The 27,869-nt window shown below is 37.7% G+C and overlaps 1 protein-coding gene across 1 annotated transcript in view; it reads right to left on the bottom strand.

Annotated features, from left to right (window-relative positions):
- BICC1 (BicC family RNA binding protein 1) overlaps positions 1-27,869 on the bottom strand; it is a 115,790-nt gene that overhangs the window by 76,783 nt on the left and 11,138 nt on the right. The gene's annotated exons all lie outside the window — the stretch shown is intronic.

The raw sequence follows: 27,869 nt of genomic DNA, 5'->3' as shown, positions 1-27,869 counted from the left end.
TGTGGACAACACCCAATGGCAGAACAAAACATCATTGTAGAACACAGCTTGGAAGCTTACAAGAAGTGATCATATAATTCAGTGATTTCAAGAGCGAGACCTGGATTAGGGCCTGGATTATCTCCCACATGTATTTAAACCCATAACTGTATATTTAATGTAACTGATTGCACTTAAAATGATACAACTGCACATAGCTTATGTTGTAGCTTATCTCTATTGCAACCTTAGACCTAGCAACCAATTCAAAACACAGCAGGTCAAGCTAATTATGAAGAGGATAATTTCCTTTTTCCTGGAGAAAGGGATGCCTCCAAATGGAACTCCAAGTGCAAAAAAAGTTTCCTGAATGGTACTGGATTGCTGAAGAAACTCATTGTCATTGTGATTTTTCTGTATTTCTCATGTACAAGACAAACCTCTAGCTCACCCCATCACCCTGGCTTCAAAACTGTTTCAGGTACTTATTTCTCCCCACTCTTCCGATTACACAAGCAATCCCAAACCCTTAAGTTAACATTAATTCAGCTAATGCAATGTAAGAACAAACGCAACCGAGCAGATACAGGCTAGGGGCATGAGACGACTTTTTCTACCCCAGAGGAAGCAATGCCGCTACATTTGAAATAGGCTTTTCAAAATATCAATAGCAACACTTAAATACCATGAAGAAAGTGTACACTACCAAGTTTTATCTAATACAGTTCAAGAAGTTCATGTTATTTAACCCAAGTGTAGTCAGAGCAGAGGCAGTGAATGAAGCCTGGCAAGCAGTTTTCAATTGCTGCAGAGCAATTCCAGACTCCAGAACTCCACAAGTCTGAGAAGAAAACAAAGCCCTCCTCGCCCTCAAAACCCACAAGTGCATCTAAGAGAAGAGTAAACTGGTGGAAGTTTCACCAGAACAAGGTTTTCTGGAAGCACAGAAAACAATTGGGGAAGATTTCCATTTTTCAGATTTACAAGCTACAGATACCAGCAGAAAAAGACAACTTTCTTTTGACAGCAGCCACTTCACATATGCATGTTGTTTTACAAGTTTTCCATTAACTCAGGAATAGCTATGAAACACTTTTGGGAAATGAGTACCACCACACTATTTCAAGTGAAACATGGGACCAACGTGCTTTTAATCAGAGGGTACAGGAGATAAATTGGACATGAGAACATGACAGATTGAGGCTGCAGTTGCAGTTTTGAGAATAGACAGATTTTGTTCCAGCTGCAAATACACGATTTCTAAACTGAATACGAACAAGAGGTGGCTTAGATAATAGCAGTGATGCTCTGCAGGCATTTAAACAGAACGCTGACAAAGCAAATTCCAAGCTTTTTATTGTAGGTTTATTTTTAAGCTGAATCATTCTGGTGACCTGATTTACAGCTTGGCCCCACCAACAACTGTATGGCACAACAGATGGACTCCAACAAGCATGAAGTAAGGAAGAGGGAATGAGAACATCCTAAACTGGGTTCACAGAAAAAACAGTATAGAGAATAGTGAAGTTGGAGCAAATGGCACTTTAAAAACATCTTTAGTTAATAATCAGTGGTTTTAGTTGTTACACCATACTATAAAGATACGGTGTTTCATTATAGCTTTTCAGCACGTAAGATATGTTTTATGATAATCCATTTGTCAGGTCTCACAATATCTATGAAAAGGCAGGGAAGACTGTATGGTGTTTTTTGGAAAAGACACTGAAGTTTAAGGTCTGTACACCTTAAATCAATTCTTCACATGATTAAAAACATATTGCAATATATTAGTATTTTGTCACTTTGTGTCCATGATGCAGCACTATTTAATCCATGAAGAGGTATGCCTCTGATCATTTTTCATATAAAATAGTTTTTGTATATTAAGGTGATCTAGTCATTACCATCTCCATCATGCGCTGAATTAAAAAAAAAAAAGATGCTCAGAATTGTGGCTTAAAGTACTCAGTTACACTTGGGATGGTATCTTTCACTATAAAAGAAAAAAATGCCTAAAACTTTGAAGACAAACTATGTGAAGCCATATATTATGTTTCCTTTTAAGTTAGCTATTCTCCAGCTATTTCCTCCTTTTGCCCTACCTCCTCTTGATATAACTCTTTGTACCAGTTATATTGGTTTACTCTTTTATTTTACCTAGCTTCCTAAAATTTGCTTCCTTATTTCTACGAGAAGAAATTACAGTTAAGAAAAATTAGATTTCATCAGTAGTTTATGAATTTTGGGATGCTAGCCACAATTACATACATTTTAATCTATGATTACCTCCAAACTAAGTACTTGTATTTAAGGAAGTTTCCAACATGTGTGCGAAACATTTACTATTAGCGTGAAATTATCTTGAAGCCTTTCTTCCTCTCCAAAGCAGGCAAAGACGGTTCTAGCCCTTCTGAAAACAGTAAGGGTAGCCAAACACAAAGGGAAATTTATCCATTTCTTTCATAATTGAAAGGCTAAAATGATTTTGTTCAAACAACAAGACAAAACCAGCATCTTTTGCAGGGAAATGAGCAAGAGAAGCATTCCAGAGTTATGAAATTTATGCACAAGTCATTAAAAGTGGAAACCATTTACAGTGTTCACTACAATGAGGTGCAATTTAGTAAGTCATTGAGGTTTACCTCAAATCAGATAAACCAAGATAAAAACAAGTGTAATTTGTGTTTAGGAAAAAAAGTCTGCTAGGTCATTGCAGCTTAAGCTCAACTTCTTCCTAAACAGATCTTGAGAGTATTAACCCCAACTCTCAAAATAAACCTCATCTTTGAAACATCATATTGAGAAGCTCTCAAAATTTACATCCGACAGATCTACCCTGGCAGATTATTTTAGTAATCTTACTAATATTAATTAAAATTTTAATATGAAACCAAGCTTTCTTCAAAAAGCAGTAGTTTTCCAAGTTCTCAACCACCCAAGAGAACAAGCCTTTTGTGGGAGGCAGAGGGGGCCGGCAGTGTCATACCTGTGCTGCATGGAAGGCACAATGTAGCCCATCTGATCATTAAATTTGAAATAAGCTTTGAGATTTTAATAGACAAAGTTTTGCATTTTCTGACTTTACAGACAGAATTAATGATTTCAAAACACCATACCAGTAACAAACAACATTAAGAAGTTACACCAATGCCTACGCTTAAGTTACCATCACTAATCCCAATTTAGGAAATATTATGTCAACAAGTCAGTTCAGTTATTTAATGGTTTGCTAAATTCCACTTCAAATAGTGATAAAAAATACTTTTAGAGCTTTCTTCCTACAGACACAGGTCACTAGAGCCCCACTATCCTCAGCTGCTGTGAGAATGTTTTTAAAAGACAAGTGCAAGTAGTTACTTGTGGAAGACAGACAGACTTTTGTTTTATAAGAACGCTTTCAGCCACCAAAAGAAAAAGCCTTAGCTGCTCACACTTCCACCTTGTGCTGCTCTCCTTCATTTGATGGCAACACTTTCCGTGAAGCCACGGCAGGGACCAGGTCTAGCTTTATACTTGGTAGAAAAAGTAGCATTTACTGGAATAGCCCCCCGGTCTTACTTAGCTGGGAAGGACAGAGGGAAGGAGATCTTTGGGGCTCACTTAGCTGGCAGCTCTGGCATACGCCAGCTGAAGGTGTTTGCGCAACCACAGCTTCAAGAAGCAGTAGCAGACAAAATTATCTTTTTGTAAGTCTTCTCCAGAACCACAGGCTCCTCCGCCAGCAGGACCAGGCACCACAAATATGACCCAAGTAAGAGAAGAACAGTTAACTTTCCAACAGCGCATTTTACAGCAAAAGTGGTAAAAGTCAATGAAAGTACTCCTTGAACGCAACTAAACGTGTACAATGACAACTGCTTAACAGTGTCTCTAATGAGAAATAGGAAAGCATCAGTGCTTTGACAAGATTTCCATATGAGCTCTGGAAAGCCATGCCTGGTTACTCGCCTTAGGAGATCACTCCACCCTTCTGCCAATGGTGCCTGTCCCCAAAGCAGATTTGAGAGAAGCCACAAACCAAATGGTAACTAATACAGTGTACTGACTTCTGACTGACAAATTGATTCATTTCTGCCAACCTCTGCTACTCAGGAACTACTATTTTCTTAGAAACGGTATTTATTTTATGGTATTGAATAATCACTTAACTGACTTCACAAAAACTAGGATTATTTTTACACAAAATGGTAACAACTGGTTTCAGAAATACAGACGAAAGGCTATGTAAATGTGCATAATAAGCATTTTATATTTTAAGCTGTACTCTGTTTATTATAATTTCTTCCATACCGTGAAGTATTTTATATTAGGTTTTTGCTTTTCAAGATATATTGGATTGCCGAGGTTCCATCCAATACAAATATAAAACAGTTGAAACAGGTGTTAACTATTATGGTACCCATGAAGTACGCCGGTTGTCTACTTAATCACCAGATCATAAAAAAGCCCAATTGTAATTTCTTCTAAGTTCACATGGAAAAATGAATTTGAACTTTTACTTCAAATGTTATTTTAATTATGAAAAAAATTGTTACAATACAGGCCATATTTTACAGGAGCTGAACCCAAGATACACTGATTAAGTCAAGGCTCATTTAAAAGAATTATTGCAACTTGTGTTGATCTCACATCAGCTTTGTGTCTCATTTTCTAAACCCTTGAAATTGTTATTGAAAACACAATGTAATATATGTTTGTGAATTTACCTTTACGTTAGTTAGTATCAAAACTTCTTTCTCTATCTGCATTGAAAGACTACATTTATAAGAGAATATAAAAGCATATTCCGCTCTTCAGGTTTGAGCTATGATGAAACAAAATCATTCCTTGCATCAAAACACTCTTTAAACAGGACAGATAACTAGATATTATTTTAATTTTAGCAAGACAAATCAACTTAACAGGATTTCAAGAAACTGTAGATTACTTACCTGAAGTTAAGTAATCAATTATCCTTTACCTTTCCTATCCACTACATGAGAGCAAATTCATAACACTTATGTTGAGATTGTCCTCATGTTAATTAGATTTGATTTTTTCTGAAACTGTCATAGAAACACACTAGCTACGTATCCGAGTTGTTTATTATTTATTATTTTTTAAATGAAATGGACAGTTATCCATATCGAAAGCCTGAGCTATTTCTCAGAAGTTACCAAGCTGGTCATCATACACAAAAACACCCCAATCAAAAACTTTTTTCATTGAACCAGAAACCACCTGACAAAAAGATTATGTTTTCCTGTGCACAAAGTCAGACACTAACCCATACATACTCTGAAAGCTTGCTTATATCAAGCCAAGATAAAGAATTCCACCCCAATGGCCACAGAGGTAAGCCAAATTGCTGAAAATATGCCTTTAGGAACAAAAGGATAGAGCACACATTGTTAAAGAAGAAATCTGACCTTAAATTGAATTTGTTGAAATCCAAACAAAACAATTATCCATTCTTCTTGTAATTACAAAGCTAGTCTCACTTCCAGTTTTCAGCTTAGAAATAAGAAGTTAAACAGAGAAACAACTCAGCTGAAATGAAAAGATCTGGCAAGAAAAGTAACAAGACCTAAACAAACAAGAAATCTGCATAACAAACAATCTTTAATACTATTTTTCAATTGGCTTTTCAATAACATTACATATTATTCTCACTTCATTATTTATTATAATAAATTTCATGAAGTAATCCGTAACACATATCAACCTCAGTATTTCAGGGTCTCAAGTGGCTCCATAAATATGACCAAGTTTTCCAGAGTCAATGAATGAAAATCAGGCATTTAAACTTTCTCAATTCATATATAAAGCAACCTTTAGGTTTTGAGGATGCTCACTGTAGACAGGTCAGAGTAAAGCCACAAGGTCAACTGGAGGTATCAAAAGGGGGGGTGGGCAAAGGGAGACAAAACCCAAAATACTCAAGAAGTTACTGGCACACTCAACAACCAAGAAAACTAGCAAAAATATACCTGTCCATACACCATGCTGACAAATTTGTCAAGTCAGAACCTACATGATATCTGGAATATTACAAAAAATACCCAATGTCTACATATTCTGTGACAAAAGGACTCTTGGACTGAAGGTGAAAATAAGAGTGTCACCTTTTATTAAGAAGTTAGAGAAAAAATGTAAAACAATGCAGACAAAGATATCCATGATACAAACTTAAAATGTTTATATGGGAGCATTCTTCCTCTGGTAGAGCAGCCAAAGAAGAATTGGAAGAATTTCAGCATGCTCAGTAAATGACAATAAATAGACTGTTAAATATCTGGACATTTTTGGGTGGGTTCCACTGTATCTCCTTCTGTTAGAAGGAACTTGATACGCAAGCTACTAAGCTATCCATAAAGAGGCCAGATGTGCTATAACTTCTGACAGACATAACTAATTCTAGGAAAAAAGCAGACTGAGTATAGGATACTTTTACCCTGCTGTTGAAATACAGCACCTATGAGGCCCCTGGAAGTCCGAGTGTCTATGGTCTCTTTTCAGACTACCTGCTAGCTAGATGAGGCTTCTTGGATCAAGGCCTATGTCATCTGAATGTGCATGTAAACACAGACAAGTAAGACGTTCATATTTTTCATTCTCCCCTTAGGCCCACATTTACTCTCAGATACAGAATTATGAATACTATATAGGCATATTCACTTATTAGAATATTTACTTTCCAGTAACCTTTTTTCCCCCCTGCATACTATATTAAAATTAAGATTGTTGGCAAATAACTAAAACCATCCTACAACCAAAATTCATAAAGTTTCATCCATCCATCCATTGCAATGAATAAAGAGAAAAACAATGCAGAGAAAATCAGAAAGCTTAAAATAAGCTATGCTTACTTCTACTACCTCTGCATACATTGCCAAGAAAGAATGCAAGGAAAAAAACCCAAACATATACACTCTAAAGACCAAAAAGACATTGATTTTGAACAAATATTCCTAGAGATTTGCTTCTAGTTTCTGTAAGGACTCCATGGATTTGGTGACTAATAGCATCGGGGGGGGGAAGAATTGAGTTACAGTGAAGGCTACTTGCCTTGTCAATTTCCCTCCCTCATCAGTATTTTTAGAGTTGCATGACTATAAAAGCCTATCCAGAACCAATAATCTAACACATAACAACTGTAAATTTTAGATATATAACAACAGATTTTTCTAATTTTGCAAAACAAATTTATGTCTAGGGAAAAAGCTGTCTGCCAAGTCTTTGCACAGAGAAAGTTTGTTTATTTATTTATTTTTATTGCCAAGTCACAGCTTGAAAGCAGGCTGTGAAGTTGGGGTTGCTTTGGGAGCCCCTTATTCCTTGTTAGAAATCTCTCCTTTGAATGGCACACATGGGTCTTGCTCATCCGCACAACTATGGAATGCTTCCTTATGTGTCGTGGAGCACAGCATAGTGCATGGCACAAGATTTAGGATTTTAATGAAGATAATGAAGTGAATGCATCGCTCCCTGCCAGCTACTCTTAAGAACAAAGCCAGGAAAACTGACTAGCTGTCAGCACTGTGTTACCTGATTAAGACTACTCTATTAGTGTCTCAGATTGACACTTGTTCACTATTAAAGCCCCAAACACCATGTCATCTCTATCACCTTACTTCTTTTTCCTTGCATATGGAAGTCGCAGTAACAAAAAACTTGCCCCTTCGCAGCTTCATTAGGATTGTTGTGGTAGAAGTGCAATCGTAGATCAAGAAGAGGCCAAAAAGCAAAAACGATTACTGGCATTCTATCCCAACACTGCACAAGTCGATTCTTACACTCTGTGCTTTAGCATACTGGGTAAAATATTCCTGGAAGTCTCCTATGTCATCCTTCAGATGCATTCAAGGACTTTTGCTGTTTCCTATAGTAGATAAGGCCAGCTGATGTTTCTGGATGAAGTTTTCAACTTCCTCTTCCTTCAACCAAACTTCTACCAACTTCTTTAGTTCAATGCTAGCATTTCCATAGCCTGTTCTCACCTTTCTATTTCTCACTGTCAAAATCTAGGTTGAAACCAAAGCCTCTTTTCCCTTAGATACTCAGTTGCTCAACCATAACCTGATAAACCAAAGACTAGAGTCTCTTTGGAAGTCACTATATAACCTACATTTTTTCAAAAAAAACCTTCTGAATTCTTGATTTCAACGACTGAGAGATTAAATCAATGGCCCTGTTTCTGGGAGCAGCAGAGGGCTTGCTGGAAATTCCTCAGCTAATAAAAATTCAACTTAAGTAAAAAAAAAAACACCACCTAAAATTTCCCTTAAAGCATAAGGAGTCTCAAGCTAATGCAAAGATTCCATTTCAAGATTGTAAGCACTTTAACTGTATTGTAAAAGGTTAAAATTATAGGAGAATATCCATGCAAAAAGTGTAGCCAGCTGCCAGGGTGTAGGTAAAGAGATGAGAATTCAAAGGGAGAAAGAGTTCAAGACAGGGCATCCCAACTAGAGGGCTGCTGGTCGTAATAGATACTGAATATTTTCTTGAAACAAGAACAATTGGCACATTACTGTAAGTATTCATAAATTAAATTTATAAACGTATAATTTTTTCTTGTTTTATCACCAGGACTTAAACACTGTTAAAGTTCCAGATATACTATACAAAGTTAGAGAACATACTTGCTGTGGGCAAACTGAGGTTTTCTTTGCTTTGTGAAGAGGTTTCTTTTCAAGAACAGAGATCTAACTTTTGATAATTTTTCACCAAGAGATTCCCAGATTACTATCATCAGATTTTTTAATTATAAGCAACATTTTTCTTCCATTTTAATCAATAGATGAAGACAGCTTTTCGGCATCTAAATATTGTAGTAGCTGTGTTTAACAGTTTCTAGTTTAAATAGTTTAACTATTTCTAGTTTCTCTTAAGACAGAAAGAATTTGTATCTGTGCTACTGATAATCACTTTTTAAAGAGTGAAACTATCAAACACTGTCAATTACTATGAGACAGCTTTATTAAGATCCATGGCTATTAGCATAAGTGAAACCTGATTAAAATGTTATATTAAGTACATTCATGCACTGTAGCTCACCCCAGTATTTCGCCCCAGTTTTGAGAAAAACATTTTTTGAGAATATATGGGATACAGTACTAAAAAGGGAAGAGAATGATTCATTCTAATGTTCATAAAACATTTTTGCTACTTAAATATATAAGAATAAAGCATCCATGACCTCAGTCTTCCTACACTCCTTGCCCAAGCTGCCCTCCAGAAAGATGCAAAGTGGAGTCACATCCCAAGAAATGTCACCTCTGCTGAGATGTGGAGAGGAAAGATGAGGTGGTTTAGCTCTTGTTATTTTATTCAAGGAGTTAGTTAATTGTCTCCCTTCCTTCAAACAGGCCTTTCTGCATTTCAGTTTTTCAGGAAAGTTGGGAACCTGTAGTCAAAATGATAGGCTGGCCAGAAACAATTTTCACATTGTATTAAATTGTTCCAAATCCTTTGTAGGCACACAACTGACAGAGGCAGTGAGTGGCCAGCCATGAAGTCAGCAAGAGCGCTCTCCCACATTCAACACAGTCAGGATAATATCAATTCCCTTGACCCATGATCCAAAGAGAGGTAGTTTTGGAGGAGACAGCTGGCGAAGGTCTGCTCTGGTAGCTGTAGGAAAATCTCACCAATATCCCACAGGACCCACTGCTGTTATAAAATACTTCTCATCACAGCAATGAAAAGCTATTTATGCCAGCAAACGACTTTTCCATTACTACGTGCTTACTCCCTGACACAAGGGAAGAGATCAAAACAATGCGGTAGGGTTAAGCCATTCCAGCCACACTTTCATCTTGCCTACCTCAGTTGACTCCCTTATTGTTATTAGTGTATGAGCTGACATGCACTTAACTCATACTGAATTTGGGAACTGTTGTTCACCTAGGAAGATATTTAGTGAGAGGAAAAGATGGAAGACAAGGACCTATCTTTTAGGCTCTAGCGTTTTTCCTCTTCCCTGCAGCCTAGCCAGCATAAACACTCCAGAAGGGACAGAACAGCTGATTGAGCTACCCTGTGCTGTCACATCTGGAAATGAGTCAAAACATTCATGTAAGAGTAAGAGAAGCAAGAAAAATGCCAAGCTTTACATCTCCAAAGAGCTCTGCAGTGGGGCTGCCCTCTTGAGTCACTGGATGCTGTAAGGGCTCAAAAAAAGCCCTTGAGTGCCTCAGGAGGCAGAACCTCTCTTGCTGCCAGTGCCCGACAGATCCAACTCTGCCCCCAAGCCAGAGTATCCATTTAACAGAACTTGCTGTTTACAGGTGGAAAGAAAATCATAATATCAGAAGTGCCCCAGGGGCTGACAGAGGATAACTGCCAAATACAAAAGCTCTGCTCTCAGCAGATTGATGGCTGGGGATATTTTTTCTATTTGTTTAGCGTTCAACTTTCTCTCAATGCACAACCACTTTTCTTGTCAGGTATGTGAGATACTGTATGATTCATTACATGGGAGGGAAGAATGTAGCAAGGCTGTAAAAAAATTATTAACAAAAACCCTACAGATTTGGATAAAAATGTACACAGTATTTTTCTGATGGCCCTGCTTGTTATGAGTCATTCACAGATGTGGAGTTACAGGAGAGAAGCCAAGATTAAGCCAAAGACAAAGCTTTATACAGGAAACCAGTTTAAGTCTGTTGCAATGCAGGTTACATACTGAGCTACAAGGAAAAAAAAAAGCCTTTTCAAACAGTAACAAGACACCGTGCATATCTGGAACCATTATGCTGAATGAGATTCTGCAAATACATACAGACAAGGACAAAAAACATTATTTGGAATTAAGAGGTCTCTTCCTTTTCTAAAAACCAAACCCACACTCTCCAGCTCTCTGGATGCAACTGGAATATTTGGAGAACAAAACAGAAACAGTTCTCTTTTTCTGTCCAAAAAACACTTTCTTTTCATTTCTGTCTCTATCAGAATAAGAAAAACCAACAGCCTCAGAGTTTTTAAAGGATAAATGTTATGAATCCTTTTCTAGGCATCTGAGCTCCTCTTTCTGCACATCTACACAGCTGGTAACACCTCATATGAAAAAGACTTTACTCACGAATCCACACATCCAGCTGCTTAGCATCATTTTTTTCCCCTTAATCTGAGCATTCTGAATGTCTGCCTCTTTCTATTTTGTGTTATTCAGTTTGAAAACAGATGGATCACGTCAGATGTAAATTCTTTCCCAGATACCATTCACAGATCCTTTTATTCTTTTTGCTTCACATACCCAGTCTCCTTACAAAGTATTTAGTACTCAGGCCAAGCATTCAGTACCTATTGTACTACGTGTAATTGGCATCATGAAAATAAGTTCTATTAATTGTCAAAAATATGTATATATTACAAGACTATAAAATTCCATTTCATGTCATACAGAAGCATAAAATGCCTTCATCGATATTTCAAGTATTAATCAAATCCAATTTGGTCTTATTTTTAGTATATTCTAATTCTAGGATGTAAGGCATGTGACTATAGAGGAATTCCCACTGAGTGGAAAAGGGGAAACATAACCCCCATTTTTAAAAAGGGAAAAAAGGAAGACCCAGGGAACTACAGGCCAGTCAGTCTCACCTCTGTGCCTGGGAAGAGCATAGAACAGATCCTCCTGGAAGCTATGCTAAGGCACATGGAGGACAGGGAGGTGATTCAAGACAGCCAGCATGGCTTCACCAAGGCCAAGTCCTGCCTGACCAACCTAGTGGCCTTCTATAGAATCATAGAAACATTGAGGTTGGAAAAGACCTCTAAGATCATTGAGTCCAACCGTCGACCCAACACCACCATGTCCACTAAACCATGTCCCTAAGTGCATCATCTACTCGTCTTTTAAATACCTCCAGGGATGGGGACTCCACCACCTCCCTGGGCAGCCTGTTCCAATGTTTCACCACTCTTTCAGTAAAGAAATTTTTCCTTACATCCAATCTAAACCTCCCCTGGCGCAACTTGAGGCCATTTCCTCTCGTCCTAAATGATGGACGAGATGATGACTCTATGATTGAGTGACTACATGAGTGGACACGGGAAGGGCTACAGATGTCATCTGTCTGGACCTCTGTAAGGCCTTTGACACGGTCCCCCACAACATCCTTCTCTCTAAACTGGAGAGGTATGGATTTGATGGGTGGACTGTCCGGTGGGTGAGGAATTGGTTAGATGGTCGCATCCAGAGGGTAGTGGTCAACGGCTCAATGTCCAGATGGAGGCTGGTGACGAGTGGCGTCCCACAGGGGTCCATATTGGGACCGGTACTGTTTAATATCTTCATCAATGACATAGACAGTGGGATCGAGTGCACCCTCAGCAAGTTTGCAGATGACACCAAGCTGAGTGGTGCGGTCGACACGCCAGAGGGACGGGATGCCATCCAGAGGGACCTGGACAAGCTCGAGGAGTGGGCCTGTGTGAACCTCATAAGGCTTAACAAGGCCAAGTGCAAGGTCCTGCACATGGGTCAGGGCAATCCCCAGTATCAATACAGGCTGGGGGATGAAGGGATTGAGAGCAGCCCTGCCAAGAAGGACTTGGGGGTACTGGTGGATGAAAAGCTGGACATGAGCCAGCAATGTGCGCTCGCAGCCCAGAAGGCCAATCGTATCCTGGGCTGCATCAAAAGAAGCGTGGCCAGCAGGTCGAGGGAGGTGATTCTGCCCCTCTACTCCGCTCTGGTGAGACCCCACCTGGAGTACTGCGTCCAGCTCTGGAGCCCTCAGCATGAGAAAGACACAGACCTGTTGGAGCAGGTCCAGAGGAGGGCCATGAAAATGATCAGGGGGACGGAACACCTCTCCTGTGAAGAAAGGCTGAGAGAGTTGGGGTTGTTCAGCCTAGAGAAGAGGAGGCTTTGGGGAGACCTTATTGCAGCCGATCAGTACTTAAAGGGGGCTTCTAAAAAAGATGGCGGCAAACTTTTTAGCAGGGCCTGTTGCGACAGGACAAGGGGGAATGGCTTTAAACTACAGGGGGGGTAGATATAGACTAGATATAAGGAAGACTTTTTTACGCTGAGGGTGGTGAAACGCTGGCACAGGTTGCCCAGAGAGGTGGTGGATGCCCCATCCCTGGAAACATTCCAGGTCAGGTTGGACGGGGCTCTGAGCAACCCGATCTAGTTGAAGATGTCCCTGCCCACGGCAGGGGGCTTGGACTAGGTGACCTTTAAAGGTCCCTTCCAACCCAAACTATTCTATGATTCTATGAATTCTGGAAGAGGGCTGTTAAATTTAGAATAACTGATTTCCAGTTCAGGGTAAGATTGTGAGTCACTCTTGTAGATTAAATTTATAATGTGTTACACTACTGACACTACTACTGAAGCAGTGACCACTTGATATCAACTGTTGCTTTGAGTATTTGATAAATCAGATCCTTTTTGTATCTTTTACTCCTCCTGAATGTAAAAACAGAAATCTAAGTTTACATGCAGAAAAACGTAAACCCACTTAGATACTTCATGAAAAGCATAACTGGGCTATAAACTAGTATAAAGTAGCAAAGGACAAAAAGTTAAAAGAGCCAAGAAGAAAAGCATAAGGTATTAACAGATTTAAATAAGTACATGCATAAGCACTGGGGCAAGGCATTAAAGTATTTAGTTAATTAAAAAATGGAGAAAATACAAAACCTCATACTTTAACACAGAAGGTAAAAATCACATTTTAACATGTAACCCAACTTACAGCAATGCACTCTATGTCTCAATTCATACTGTTCACAGCTTTAAAGACGGAAAAAAATTGTCCCAGTTTGGCTTATTCTTAGATGTCACCATAATCTAGATAACATTTGAATAAAACAAGTTGATCTGTTTCACTCAAGAATAAATACAATTAGTTCTGTGCATTGCAAAGTATAGAGCGAATAACATCAATGTGAAAGTTGCAAAGTCGTTGTGTAAAGAAGAGAGAGTGGGATGGATCTTCCCAAAGGGTGGAGGTAGAGGAAATAAACTTACCCATACATCAAATTTAGAGCTATGTATCACCACAAAGCGTGCACTAATTTGTCACCCATTTTCCCATACATTAGCTAGGCAAAGAATCCAAATTATGTATCAGCACAAAAACACAGCAATTTAAGTTACTTCGCCAAACTAAAGTTTACTCACAACATCAAGATCTTTCTGCTTTTAAGAAACTAAGGAAATGATGTAATTGTTTAGGTAAGAAGATCAAAGCACAACGGAAGTCTAGACCCTTCTGGTAAAGGTGAAAAAGTTTTATTTTCACAGCTGGTTTTATGTCCACATTTTCAACATCTACATGATTTTTTCTTATGAACAGTTCCCATATTAAAAAACACAACTGCTATATACAGCTGCCAAAGTAGTAAATGATTACGTCTATGCATATGCATATAAATAAAAACATACAGACATACACATACAGAGCAAAGAAAGAATGTCATGTTGTATAACTAGGATTTCTAGATAAAATTTACAGTAAGATAAAAGCCTGCACTGGTTTACATTGCAGTGGTAAAATTTAGCCAGGATCCTAACATCCATATCGGCTCAAATCATGCGATGTTAGAAGATGCAGACTGCATTAGCTTAAGACAAGCAAAAGCATTCCAATTTTAGAGAGTTAGACAAAAATAAATTAAAACAATTACATTAGTTTTATCTCCTAAGTTAAATTACTCCATTTGGGAAATCCTACCTGCTTCTTCACTGAGGCAATGCTATGGATATAAACAGTACTGGACTGAGACATAGTACACATATATTCAGAAAAAAATTGCTCTAAGTTGTCCAGAAGAAGCCTTTCTCCTGGTGCCAAAGAGATGCAGCTCCGCAAGAAATTCTGCACTTACACTGGTAGAGTATCTTTTTATTACCGACACATTTTTCAAAGTAAATCTTCTTCTATAAAATGTTTGCAGAGTGGTAGCAAACCCTCGTGAACTTCAGGTGAATGATAATTACATTCTTTCACCAACTATTTCTAGTCAATTTTTCATCAGTAACTACAGGAAAAACTACAACATATTTTCTCTACAGTGAATGAAGAGCTGAAGGACAGGAGGATAAATCTTTTTCATTGGGGAAAAAACTAACAAGTTGCATACTGCATTCAGTTTACTAAATACCATTTCAGAAAACCTAAGTATCCTTGCCAAGCTAACTGTAAGGGTGGCATATAAAAGCAGAATCTCAAATTATACAAGTAAGCGGCAAAGCAATGTATTCATTACTGTTTCATTGAGAACTGCTCAGTTTAATGCTTTACAGTCCCAGTGCAAGCTGCTCCAGATCACCTTGGAACCAAGTACCTCCCAAGAATGCATGATAGTTCAAGTATTATGAAGTTGAGCTCATACTGTCTATTACAGAGGGTCAAAGAAAAGATACCATAAGTTAGTCACCCAAAGGTTAAAAAAAAAACCAAGACAAAAATCTTATTTGGCAGAACGTACAATGATGTATACAATGAAATACTCTGAGACTCGCCCCTCAGAAGGTCCCCGAAGCTCTTTTTGAAGTTAAATACAAACATGCTGGAAGCACACATCTTAAGCAACCCTCTTAACAGATGGGTCTTTAGAAAGCCAGACCAATTAACCCTAAGACTCCTTGTGATTTCCACCCCCTAGAGGCAAGGTCCTGCCATAGGGTAGCTGAAATGCTCCCAAGAGACTGCGAAGTCCTGGCAACACCTTTGAACTGCTACACTTGCAAGATGTTAAAAAAAAAAAAAAAAATCAAAAATCTTCATTTGCACTTTTCAGTATTCAGGAAGCAATCCTGCAGAGGACTGAAACCTCTAATAGGTTTGAGCAGTCAAAGCGAGTATCACAAAACTGCTATGGGTATCAGACTAATTGTAAATAAACATCACTTATGAGTATGCGTAACAAGATTTGAAAGCCAGCCTTTGTGGACTGGTGAACCTTTTATTCAAACTTTATTAAACTGAGCGAGGGGTTTAAGAAACAGTCAGGAAGTAGAGAGTTGTTTTGAAGTTATGTTGCCTACACAAACAGGCCTGAAACATGTTGCTCAAATCATAAGACTCCTCTCTTTTCACACGCAAGCAAATCATTGCCTACAGTATACAATCTCAAAGACTAGTACCTAGCCCCATGATAGCTAATTTGTATTTTTATGGACACAAAGCTATTTCTAAAACTATTGTTTAGAAGAAATATATAAGCCAGAGAAATTCTACAAAACTCCATTTACACAACCTTGTGATACAGCACAGGAAATGCTTAAGCTAAATTAATGACCACAAGTAAACAAGAAAGCATTGTTTTGTGGTTAGACAACTGTAATTGAGTTACACAACTCATTTATCTAGTAACCTTGAGTATTTCTGAAACTAAAGTTCCTCTTTTCCACTTTTAAGACTCAAGAAAACCCTGCTTAGAAGAGCTGGTACAATACCAAAACCCTTTAAGTTCATGCAAAATAAACTGGAAAGAAACTTGTAAACTTAAAGGATATAAAATGTCAAGTGTGGGGAAGTGAAAAATTAAAACAAAGAATGTGCAATTTCTGCCAAAGTCTAGAAAAACAAACGATGAAGAGTAAGGAACTAATAGTTGGCCTACTTCTGCCTCCAGTTCCTGCGTGGGAGATTTAGCTCAAGAAATAATGTATTTTTGCAAACAAAAACAATATTAAGTAGCAAGATGTTAGTGCAGCTGATTTAATGTAATACTGTTTTCAGGAATAATTTTTTACCATTTCTGCTCAGTATTATTAAACTCAGATCCTTTCAGTAAAAGTTCATGTGAATATGTTTTTTCTTCTGTGTTATGTCAAGTATCAACTCCTTTTTCAGTGTTCACACAGTAGTAAAGTAACTTGTACACAGGAGAAAAAGTTAATCAAAACCTAATCTGCAGGAGAAAGTTTTAATACATCAGAATGCACATTTAGAAATGACCTCGAACATGACTTAGTATTTCAAATTGCCATTTTTAACCATCTGCTGATGAGTGCAAGGCACAGCTCACAATTAATGATGAAATGATGGTAAGCATCATAGCAAGCATTTAGCATATCCCAACAGGGCATTTACCAGCATAAACAGTGCCCTTAAAGTCTGTATTTACATTTTCTTTTGTATGCGTATTCAGTACTAAAGCAAAAAGCTTACAGTCTCAAGTACAGTGGTGCCTCTTTACTCAGGCAGCATACCACCCTACTCCTCTAAAAAAATACTCCAAGACAGCCTACAATACACTGCACAATAATTGATAAGGCTTATAGCTCTTTCGAATTAGAGCAGATTTTAAGTAATGGGGTGACAAACACAAAAATCATAATTCTTTATCACTAAATGCAGAATGACGTTACCACCTATCAGTGTAAAGCACTATGGACTGAACATTGTGTAACATCTCTCACACGTTGCACTTGCAAAATATTCCAGTTTTTATAAACATTGTTCATGTGTTTCATGCTTGCGTAAAGCTTTTGCCAAAACACTCACTTTCTAAGTGACATGGAAATCTCACTAATGTGGAAGGAATGTCAGTGAACCAATGAGAAAAATCAAGTCTACTTTAAAACCATGTTATTTGCCCTGTTACCTGCCAATTTGTGATCTTTGGAGTAGTCATAGTTAACTGAAATAATTAACGCACTCATCCAGATCTAACTGTTGAAGCTGAGCTGACATAGTACAAAAGCCTTATCATTTTTAAGATATATTTTATAATCAAGGAGCATAATGTCACTCTGAGGACTTCATAGTGAATAAAACCAAAACCACGGCCAACTGTTGGACAAAAAACTTTTAACAAAGTATCATCCAAGAATACGTAAAGATTAGATTGCTATGGCAGCAAATAATGTTAGACTGTTAACTACAGGAAAGCATGCTTTTATTTAACAGGTACTTAAGTATTGATAAAGTTATTTTAAAATAGGCCAAGAAATAACTAGCCTAAAACATCAACTTAAATATCAAGTAAGCCTAGCAAAAGGAAACATATTATCCAAAAGCCTTTTTAAAAGAAGCACAGCAAACAGCCATAAATGGGGAACACTAAAAAAGATTGTTCTTGCAAGTAATTCTAGCTAGGAATGACAAAGATATGTAATATGAGAAAAAGGACTCCTTTATTTATGGAGCCACGTTTGCTCCTCAGAAGTACATAACTACATTTGATTTATACAATGTAGAACACAAGTGAGCATATACACAGAAATTATTTTCAATTCCATTATATAAATAAATTATTTTTAATTTACAATAATTATATCTGTAGCTGATATGTGGGAAAACAAGAACACTGTATGAATGTGTAAATTCTAATTCAACAACAGTTTTGTTTCAAACAGGCAAGGGTCTTTGAACTGCAAACCTTCCTAAACAAATACAGTCCACTTGAAAGCCGGGTAAAGTAGCTCAAAGTCAGCATTCCCATACATAAGCATGTACTGGGGTCAGGCTTCTGTGAAGGAGAAAAGTTACCCATCAATAAAAAAAGACCATATGCTTGTTTGCAATAGCCATCAGTAGTATCTTCAGCCAAAAAGGAACAATATCAGCATTTTATGTTCAACAGAATTAACGATAAGCCAAACCTCGAGTACTCAGTTTCGCTGGCGAGTAAGAATACAATGACACCTTTGCCACTTGACAGCCAAGGGGATCTCAGTTTTGTATTTCAGTGAACAGCCACCACCACCCTGGAGTACAGATTGGTCAATACTCCTTATGTGCTCGTATTTGGCTACTGTCTCCCCTAAACACCAGTTAGTAGCTGATTTAAAAAAAAAAAGCAACAATGCCTTGCTCTAGTTTCTAATCAGATCCAGTTAATAAATACTGAAAAAAATTGCTTTAGGTTTTCATAAAACTCTGCTCTGGTGAGACCCCACCTGGAGTACTGCGTCCAGCTCTGGAGCCCTCAGCATGAGAAAGACACAGACCTGTTGGAGCAGGTCCAGAAGAGGGCCATGAAAATGATCAGGGGGACGGAACACCTCTCCTATGAAGAAAGGCTGAGAGAGTTGGGGTTGTTCAGCCTAGAGAAGAGGAGGCTTCGGGGAGACCTTACTGCAGCCGATCAGTAATTAAAGGGGGCTTCTAAAAAAGATGGCAGCAACCTTTTTAGCAGGGCCTGTTGCGACAGGACAAGGGGGAATGGCTTTAAACTACAGGGGGGGTAGATTTAGACTAGATATAAGGAAGACATTTTTTACGCTGAGGGTGGTGAAATGCTGGCACAGGTTGCCCAGAGAGGTGGTGGATGCCCCATCCCAGGAAACATTCCAGGTCAGGTTGGACGGGGCTCTGAGCAACCTGACTTAGTTGAAGATGTCCCTGCCCACGGCAGGGGGCTTGGACTAGGTGACCTTTAAAGGTCCCTTCCAACCCAAACTATTCTATGATTCGATGATTCATTCTCCATCAAAGTCTGTATTAAGAGAGTAATACAAGAAAATGATAAACAATGAATAGCAGGAATATGAAAACCCCATTAAAAAGTATACAGTTTACCTAAAAAGTAGGCACTATAACTTTGTCTCACTTTCTGATGACTATTTTAAGCCACATGATTTTTCAACACCAGATTGCAACGCATACAGGCAAGTATCACAATCACAGAAAAATGTGAAATTTTTGAAGTCCCCCATTACTTCCTCTAGACTTTATCAAACCCTCACAAAAGAAGTCTTTCACATGTTGGGTGAGATTTACAATTCCGGGAAGTTCTACAAGTTAACTTTACCCTCTAATGCTTCTTCCTCTTACAATTTAAGAAAAAAAAAAAAACCAACAAAGCACAACACTCCACTGACCACCCTCTTAAATTATGTGTTCTTCTAAATATATTGAGCCTTTCGCCTCTATTTCAGCCTTCTTATTCACACACAGCGACTCAGGACGGAGAAAGCCAGGTCGGTATTCCCACAGGTTTGCAAGAACTATGCAAAGCCTACAGTAATGCTGAATAATGCCACTAAGTCATCCAGGAGAAAAAAACAAAAACAAAAAGCAGGTGTGTGCCCCCTAAAAAAGCTAAAACCAGGAAATTTAAGGATATGTATCTTACCTAAAATTGCCAACCCTACAATTTTTATTATTTTTTTTTTTCCTAAGACAGGAAGGAGAGGCTAGATCATAGAGCACTTGCATCAGAAAATGCCTACTACTAAGGGACAGAAAAATTAAACAAGCAGTTACAGTCTTTGCTCTTCGCCATCCAAAGCAAGGATACAGAAAGCTCTGCGGCAAAAAATAAGTTGTCCACAAAAGATTCCTAACATTCCTCTTCCATTACAATAATATAGACTTCAAGATGTTCCACAACGTGAACTATAGCTTCGTGCAGTGCAAACCAGCTAACAGAAAAAGTACATTATTCATGCAGTTAAAATGGATTAGCTTCAAAACTAAGCAGAAAGCGAAAAGTGAGGATTTGCTGCTCTAGTTCCTCTGTTGAATGTTTGAAAAGTTAATGTTTCAGGAGTCTTCAAGCAGAGTAAACAGTATCGCAAGGCTGCAGAAGACTGCACTTGAAGAGGAAGAAGGTTAATAATACTGGAAGTTATACTAGTAGAGCTTTCTTGCAAATGTATCATACTGGAAACTTCCACTTCCAGACATGAGGTATTTGCATAAGAACCAGCCCTTGAAATCTTAAAGGAGCCCTCATTCAGTAATCTTAAATCACAAAGGCATTGAGAAAGGATAAGGACAAGTCACAGCAGAGAGAACTCTAACAGCGGAGCAGATGCTCAGCTCTGCTGTCACACTGCAGATGCAATGGACACCGGAGAAAATGAGCATTTTAAGTTCAGAAAAATCCTCCCTAAAGTCGAAGTGTCCACTAAGAATAAGAAGCATACAACTACATTACACCTACTCCAGAAAAAAGGCAAACACAGCCCTATTCACATGCAAGGCAAACACAGCCCAATCATGGTAAGATTCAAGCAAAGCCTCCTACTATTGACTTTATTTAATTGGGTCTTCCTAGAGATGCAATTAATCCATAGGAATTTTCCCAGAGTCTCAGTTAGCAGAAACTCCAAGTGATTTTGTATCAAGTCTATTTTTACAGTTGAAAAAACCCTTAAGTCCACATACTCACAGAAATGCAAACCCAAGATTTAGAATACCATCTCCTAATACTGAAATACAGGTATTCTAACAAAAAAAATTATAAACAATACACACACTTTATTTATTTGGCCACATTCTAAAGACTACTTACCATCAGTACTACTTATTCTTGAGTTCAAGATACCACAAAAGTCTAACCATCAACTGTGTGCAATACAAGTACAACACATCAGACGCAGCTCCAATCTTAACACTTCATACAGTTCCATTATCTGAGAAAAATAACTACCGCCTGTTCTTGAGATAAACATGACAGTACTATGTGTTCTACTGTGCAAACAATGACTTTATCACTTAATTTATGCTTTTAAGCTTCTTCCTTCATGCTGTTTTTACCAGTGCTACCTCAACTATTTCAGCTGTCCCTTTAAACCAGAATTTGGCTATTGTTTGCTTTTTTTGGCACATTACTAAAAACAATGAGGCAGTGCATATAATTAGGACTAATTAAGTTGTATGGAGACTAGTAGATTGTTCTGCAAGGACAAGCATGTAGGTTTATAAATTATTCTTTTTCCATAGACACAGCAAAGCTCCCAAAGCTGTCTTGACATAGAGGAAATAACATTGCAATGGCCAGAATAAAAGTCAAAAAAGCTCACAAGACTCTGAAAGTCTCTGCAAATCTCAATCGTGCATAATAAAAAAAAAAAATTATAGAATTAACAGAGGTGAAAGTTTGGATGGTCTACTCCATTTCTAGAGTTCATAAGCCATTATTATTAAAACTGCCAAAAAAAGCAACATTTCCTGTTTGCATTTTTTCTTTTATTTTGATTTTGGTTGAATTCGGGTTTCCTGTTACAGCTCAGCTGGCTTTAACCATGAAATACTTTTCAGCTCTGTAAGTTGCTACCCTGAAATCATGAGACAGCTTGGCTACTATGAACCCACAACCTTGGCAAAACCAATTTGCAGAAACTGATACAAATCTTTTCTGTAACTTGCTGAAAAATAATCACCAAATTTAAGGTGTCAAAAGAAACATTTTGTTTTAGGGAAAAAAAAAAAATTGGCTTCTGTTCCCTAAGTTGTCACAGTGAAATGTTTACCAGCTCTACCTGTGCCTGCATGAGCCCACCTGATCACAGATTAGAGAGGTTTCTCCAGAAAAGAAAACTATTCTTACATTGCTAGAGAAATAGCATGCTAGCTCAAGCACCAATCCCTAATGTATTCAGTGTGGATGCTCAGTCAGCTGCCAACCTCTACTTTACAGTAATTAACTAGTTCCTGCCAGAAAGTCACAAAACAGTCTGTATTTGAGCTAAAGAAGCTGGTAACATACTAGTTTGGACCTGCAGTCCATCTGAGGCAGTAACTGCCATTTACAGAAGAAAGTACTAGAGTCATTAGAGCACATTAAAAAAAAAATTGAATTAAAAGTTACTTAATAACTTGCCTAAAAAGGTGTCTTCGCCCTAAAGAAGCCTCTTCATCTCCGCTTCTGTCCTCAAAAATGTTGGAATACTATCCCTTTAAATTCAATAAAGTTTAACTCATTAACTACTTAAAAAGATAAATTGCCTCTGCATTTCTGAACCTGAACTAAAGAGTTATAGCCCAAGAACAGAATGTTTGAGAAGACTACATCACTTGGGAATTACAAGAGACCACAAAAAAAAAGATTCTTTTATTCTATAATTAGAAGAGATTATAATGTTTTAACTTTTGATTATGCTAAACTCCTTTGCAGGATATAAAATTACTTAGACATCGTTAAGAATGCATTCTTATTCCTTTGATTATTAAAATGATGTAAGAAAGGATAAATTACAACATAATGCTAAACACTAAGGCCTTTAAAGTGTTTCAGAATAAGCAGCTGTCTGTAAGTTTACCATTACCATCACATTACCACGTAACATTGATCTACCTTAAAAATATGTATATTCTCTGAATTATTTTTAAATAATTTGCAAGATATTAAGATGATCAGTAAAACAGAACAATACGAATACCTTACAAAGTGAATACTCAGCTGTATGCAAAGCTATAATCTTAAAGTCTCTAGCGTTATCTAGAAGATTACAAAATTTATTTTATGGCTGTTGCTTTTCTCTTTGGAGTAGAATGATGCAAACCAATGATGACTGACACACAACCAGCAGCTCTACATTATGGTCCTCCAGTTTAAATCTTTAATATGGAAGTCAATATGCACTGAGGCATCTGAATTTCCTTTACCATTGCGAATAGAAAATGCACTAGTCCCAGCTACCTTACCACTGCCTCCATTCCAGTAAAGCAGATCTGATCAACTGGAGCAGCTCTCTTCTGACATACACACTAGATCTCCCTACTCAACACATCATGTGGAAAAAAGGCAAGCCTGGGTAGGTAAGCAGGAAAGTATTTACCCCAAAGCCTACACTAAAACATAAGCATTCACCAAAGCTCTACTCCCTCTGAAAGGACAGGTTAGGCAAGGAGGGAAGAAAGTTGAATGTTCACCTGGCCCCTGCGGGTTCCCTGCGGGTTCCCTGCTCCCCATGCCTGCCCTTAACCTGCTCTCACTCACACAAAGCGGCAACAGCCCCGAGTCTGTGTGCCAGCTGCAAAAACGCCAAACGTGCTCCAATTGATCTTGATTCACCACACTGCTGGAAGGAGGCAGAACAGAGCTGGTGAGTGGTTTCTCCTCCTCTCCTCTCATAAAACAGTATGAACAGAAAGAGAGCGGAAGAGAAGCTGAACAGAAGCACTGAGAGCCGCTCCTTTCTGAACAGCACGTCTGGCCACCGCGTGATGTACAGGGAGATCTTTCCTGTGCACATCCAAAGCTACTGGACTTTCATAATCCTCTTAGTCACGTCTCCGTTCGCCTCTCGGGTCCCAAGATTTCCCACTTTGAAAATATTTCCTATCCGTCTGAAAAACTTGGCCTTTACACCCTTCTGCTAAAACTCTGGTCTGGCTAACCTGCACAGGCAGCTATGTAAATCTTTCCTTTAACTCAGCCACTCGCTTCTCCCACGCCTTACTCAGTCCAGCAGCACGCTCCCGCTAGACCCAAGCCACTACTCCATTTGGAGGATGAACACTCCTTTAACTCATGCAATGTAGAAAGAAGGTAGCAGGGAAGAGAGACACCAAAAGCATCCTAAGTCAGTGGGGAGCTGCAGCACAAAGCTGACAGCAGGTAACCCTTTAACACATATTAAAACCAGTCTCAAACTCTCTGCTGGCTATTCAAGCCGGAGTGGAAGGCAGTGCCAACACAAGCTCTGCAGTGATACAGGAGACCCACCCATTTAAAAGATTCTTGTAAATATGCATTTGATATCCACAAGGAAAAAAAAAGTATATTTAATATTTTACATTTTAGTTGGTTTGAGTTATATTCTCAACTCAAAACACCACTAACAATACTCAGCTCTATATAGAAATACAGAAAATATACTTCCAACTAGATATATACCAATTTTAAAAAAACTTAATTCAGATACAATTGATCTATAATCAAAGTTTGCATCTTTGAGGTGGTAAGTCACCTAAAACTATACTTAACATCCAACAGAATACTCTTCTAGCACTCACTTCTCCCAAACATTTACAAGAACAAAGAATATAAAGTTTTGTAAATGTTTAAATATAAACAAAACTTTACAATAAGCCAACCCTATTTTTTTCACAGCTTAAACGATTCCTCGTGTTTCAAACACTGGAATGACTTTTATTTCTGCCAAATCTCTGAACAATCTAAAGATGTCACTGAAGGCCACTTAAAGTAAAAAACCTGACTGCTGCTAAGCAACCCAGAAAACATCCTTATATGTTCAATTGTTTAGTGCATTAAAAAAATTTCACACATACTGAGAATCCATGTATTCTGGACTCCAGTGACGATAATGTCTTCCACACAGAGGGAGAAAAGAAAATTCTGCAGGATATGTTCATATTTCAAAAAGGGATTGCTTATAAAGGACTAAAGATTTGATAAAATTTATTCACTGTTTCTGCACATGGAATAGATTAGAAACAGATTCTCTCTTATCCGCTATTTTACACACACTCCAGAAGTAGATTTACTAAGGAAAAACAGCACTTATGTTTGTTTTACTAAAAAAAAAAAGTACCAAGATTCTTTTCCACTATATAAAACAATATTTTTAAAATGTATCAATGCTATTTTAACTGCTCTAAACTGCATATAAACAAAGGCCATTTAATGTAATTTAATATTTCACCGTTCTATGGCACTTCTTACCTATAGATGCACTTACACATTCAGAAAAAGCGAGACTAAGTCTTATATTCTTTCAAGTAAATCATGATGAAACGAAGTATTCCCATATCACAGTAAGGACAACATGCATATACAACCTTCATTTGAATTACACACAAATACATATACATATTTGTTATTTAAGTATCTGTATTACACACACAGAGATATGATTTTAAACACAGATTGTTTTTTTTCATTAAGCGATTAACCTTTCACTCATCATGGCTTTTGTAGCGCAGTGTAATGTTCTACCCAGGAACTACCTTACAACATAGCTTCTGGTTTAATTATACTGCAAACAGTTCACTGAAACCCAGTTTATATTCCCTCAAGCAATTCAATTATCTTACCATAAAGGTCATGGGGAATATCTTCAGAAGACATCAATCTGCTAGAGCTTTCTTTAACATAAAAATGCTTCACTGCATCACTTAATTGACCTAATATTTATTTTGGAATTACTGATTTCATTTTTTACATTTCTCAAGATGCTTAGTCCTAAATTACCAATCTCATATATTCAACTGCCATAAATTTATTGCAGTCATAGTCTGAACAGAACAGAGCCAATAAAAATAGATATAATCAAAGCCCTCCATTCACACAAAGTTATTGGCAATAGGGAAAAAAGCAAATATAAAGGCTAGTTTAAGCCACTAATCCAGAGTGGCAATATAGATTCCTAAAACCAGACTTTGCTTAAAATGGAAAAAGTATCATCACCTGTAAGTAGAATTAAAAAATACTTTATAAACAAAAAGGAAGTGATGAAAATATATTTAAAACTTTGGAACATCTGGTAACCTCACCATGAAACTTCAGAATATCAATACAATTAAAAATTTTAAAACTTTATATAGCAAGATACTAATAGCACAGGTAGATCAAAACAGACAGTTTGTGTATGCACATATTACATTAAGAAAAAAAGCACATATGTATATATGTTCAAAAGGACTGAAATGGCACTTTTAAAAAATAGGACAAATCATTAGCATTACCAATTTCTACCTCCAATTATCTATTAACATTGTTTCTTTCAGGCCAGATGTACTTGGCTTAATGCCGATTTTCAGATGTGTTATACTATAAACCGTTTAGCTGAACTTCATTATAGAAAATGTTGCAAGTTTTCCTCACAAGGAAATATAGCATAATTCCCTTCCAAGAATGAAGTTTAATCAGATGGAGCCCATGACCTGACCTGTTCCACAAGCAGCAGAATGGCATTTTGGTTTTGTTCTGCTAGTCATCTCATTGCTAGTACAGGCAATGAATCTAGCTTTTACAGATACTTTGTACCAAGTAAGAAAGAAATAACACAGCCCAATTTTTTTTTTTATATCCATATTCAAATCATATACTTATTTCACCTGAATGATCTGCAATGAGGTCTCATTTTTCCTTTCCTTGGCATTCATTTTTATTTATAATTTTTGCTTTCAAAAGCTGTGTAATATTCTAGCATCTAGAGCAAAAACATCCTGTGGCATTGTAACTCTTACAAATAGAAGTTGTCTTTGCAAGTTAAAAAGCTTTACAGAAGGACTGAAAGACCTAAAAAAATTACCATAAAATGTTGGGCAGGCCCACAAAAAAAAAAATCAGAAGATCCTTTCTGTGGGACAGGGCAAATAAGTACCTATAAAAGCCACAGTATTACAAAGAAATTCTTCAGTATCTACATACTGCAAGCCTCACAATAACCATATAAGCACAAAGATTACTGCTTATTTTTCCTCGAAAACAATTCTTACAGACCTGATTCATATCACATAGTTTTAGCAGAAAATGGAACCGAGGCTCCGCAAAGCCTCCCAGGCCTGGCCTGCACAGAGGTTTAGCAAATGGAAAATGGACAGCTCATGCTTCACTTGCATCTACACGTTCCCAACAGGCAAAAAGCCAAAAGAGGAATGGGGAGTCGCTATTTTCTTAATATTTGAGAGAAAGTTTCTCCATACAAGTTTATCAAGTTTTCTTCGTAAGGAGTATTTTTCACAAGGTTTATAGCAACCTTTACACACCAGGCAAGTAATGGAGTTACATAGGAACAGGGAATTTGAGGCCATGTTGCGGCTGGCACCACACTGACCAGCTTCCTGCCTCTGGGAAAAGGCTCAACCATCAAATCAGACTGGGGAAAGAAAAGCAATTTAATCGAGGTCTCAAGGCAGATCAATGGAGGATATTGCTCCTAGTCCAGTAATGTTTCTGTCAGGCTGCATTTGTACCTCTCTAGAGATGGCGTAACAGCTAAAACATTTAACTACATACATGCGTATTACTTATCAGGTGCTAACTACGTCTTCAAAAAATCTTCAGCTGATCGTAGATTGTGTGTCCTGGCAAGTGACCTCCCAAGTGACCACAGTGTGCTCCAACAGTCCTTAACCTCTAATATAATGGGTCAAAATCTGATCTTTAAAGTTCTAGGGGATATCAACCTGGGCAACTTTAAAAAACCTAAGCGTTAAAAATAGTAGCTTTATTCCACAGCATTTATAAAACTGTTGATCTCAAGATACCAAATTCAAAAGACACAGCTGCTGGCA

Source organism: Aptenodytes patagonicus, chromosome 5, assembly GCF_965638725.1.
Source record: "Aptenodytes patagonicus chromosome 5, bAptPat1.pri.cur, whole genome shotgun sequence".
Taxonomy (NCBI): domain Eukaryota; kingdom Metazoa; phylum Chordata; class Aves; order Sphenisciformes; family Spheniscidae; genus Aptenodytes; species Aptenodytes patagonicus.
The sequence above is the reverse complement of the archived record's forward strand: the minus strand, read 5'-3'. Positions and strand labels throughout refer to the sequence as shown.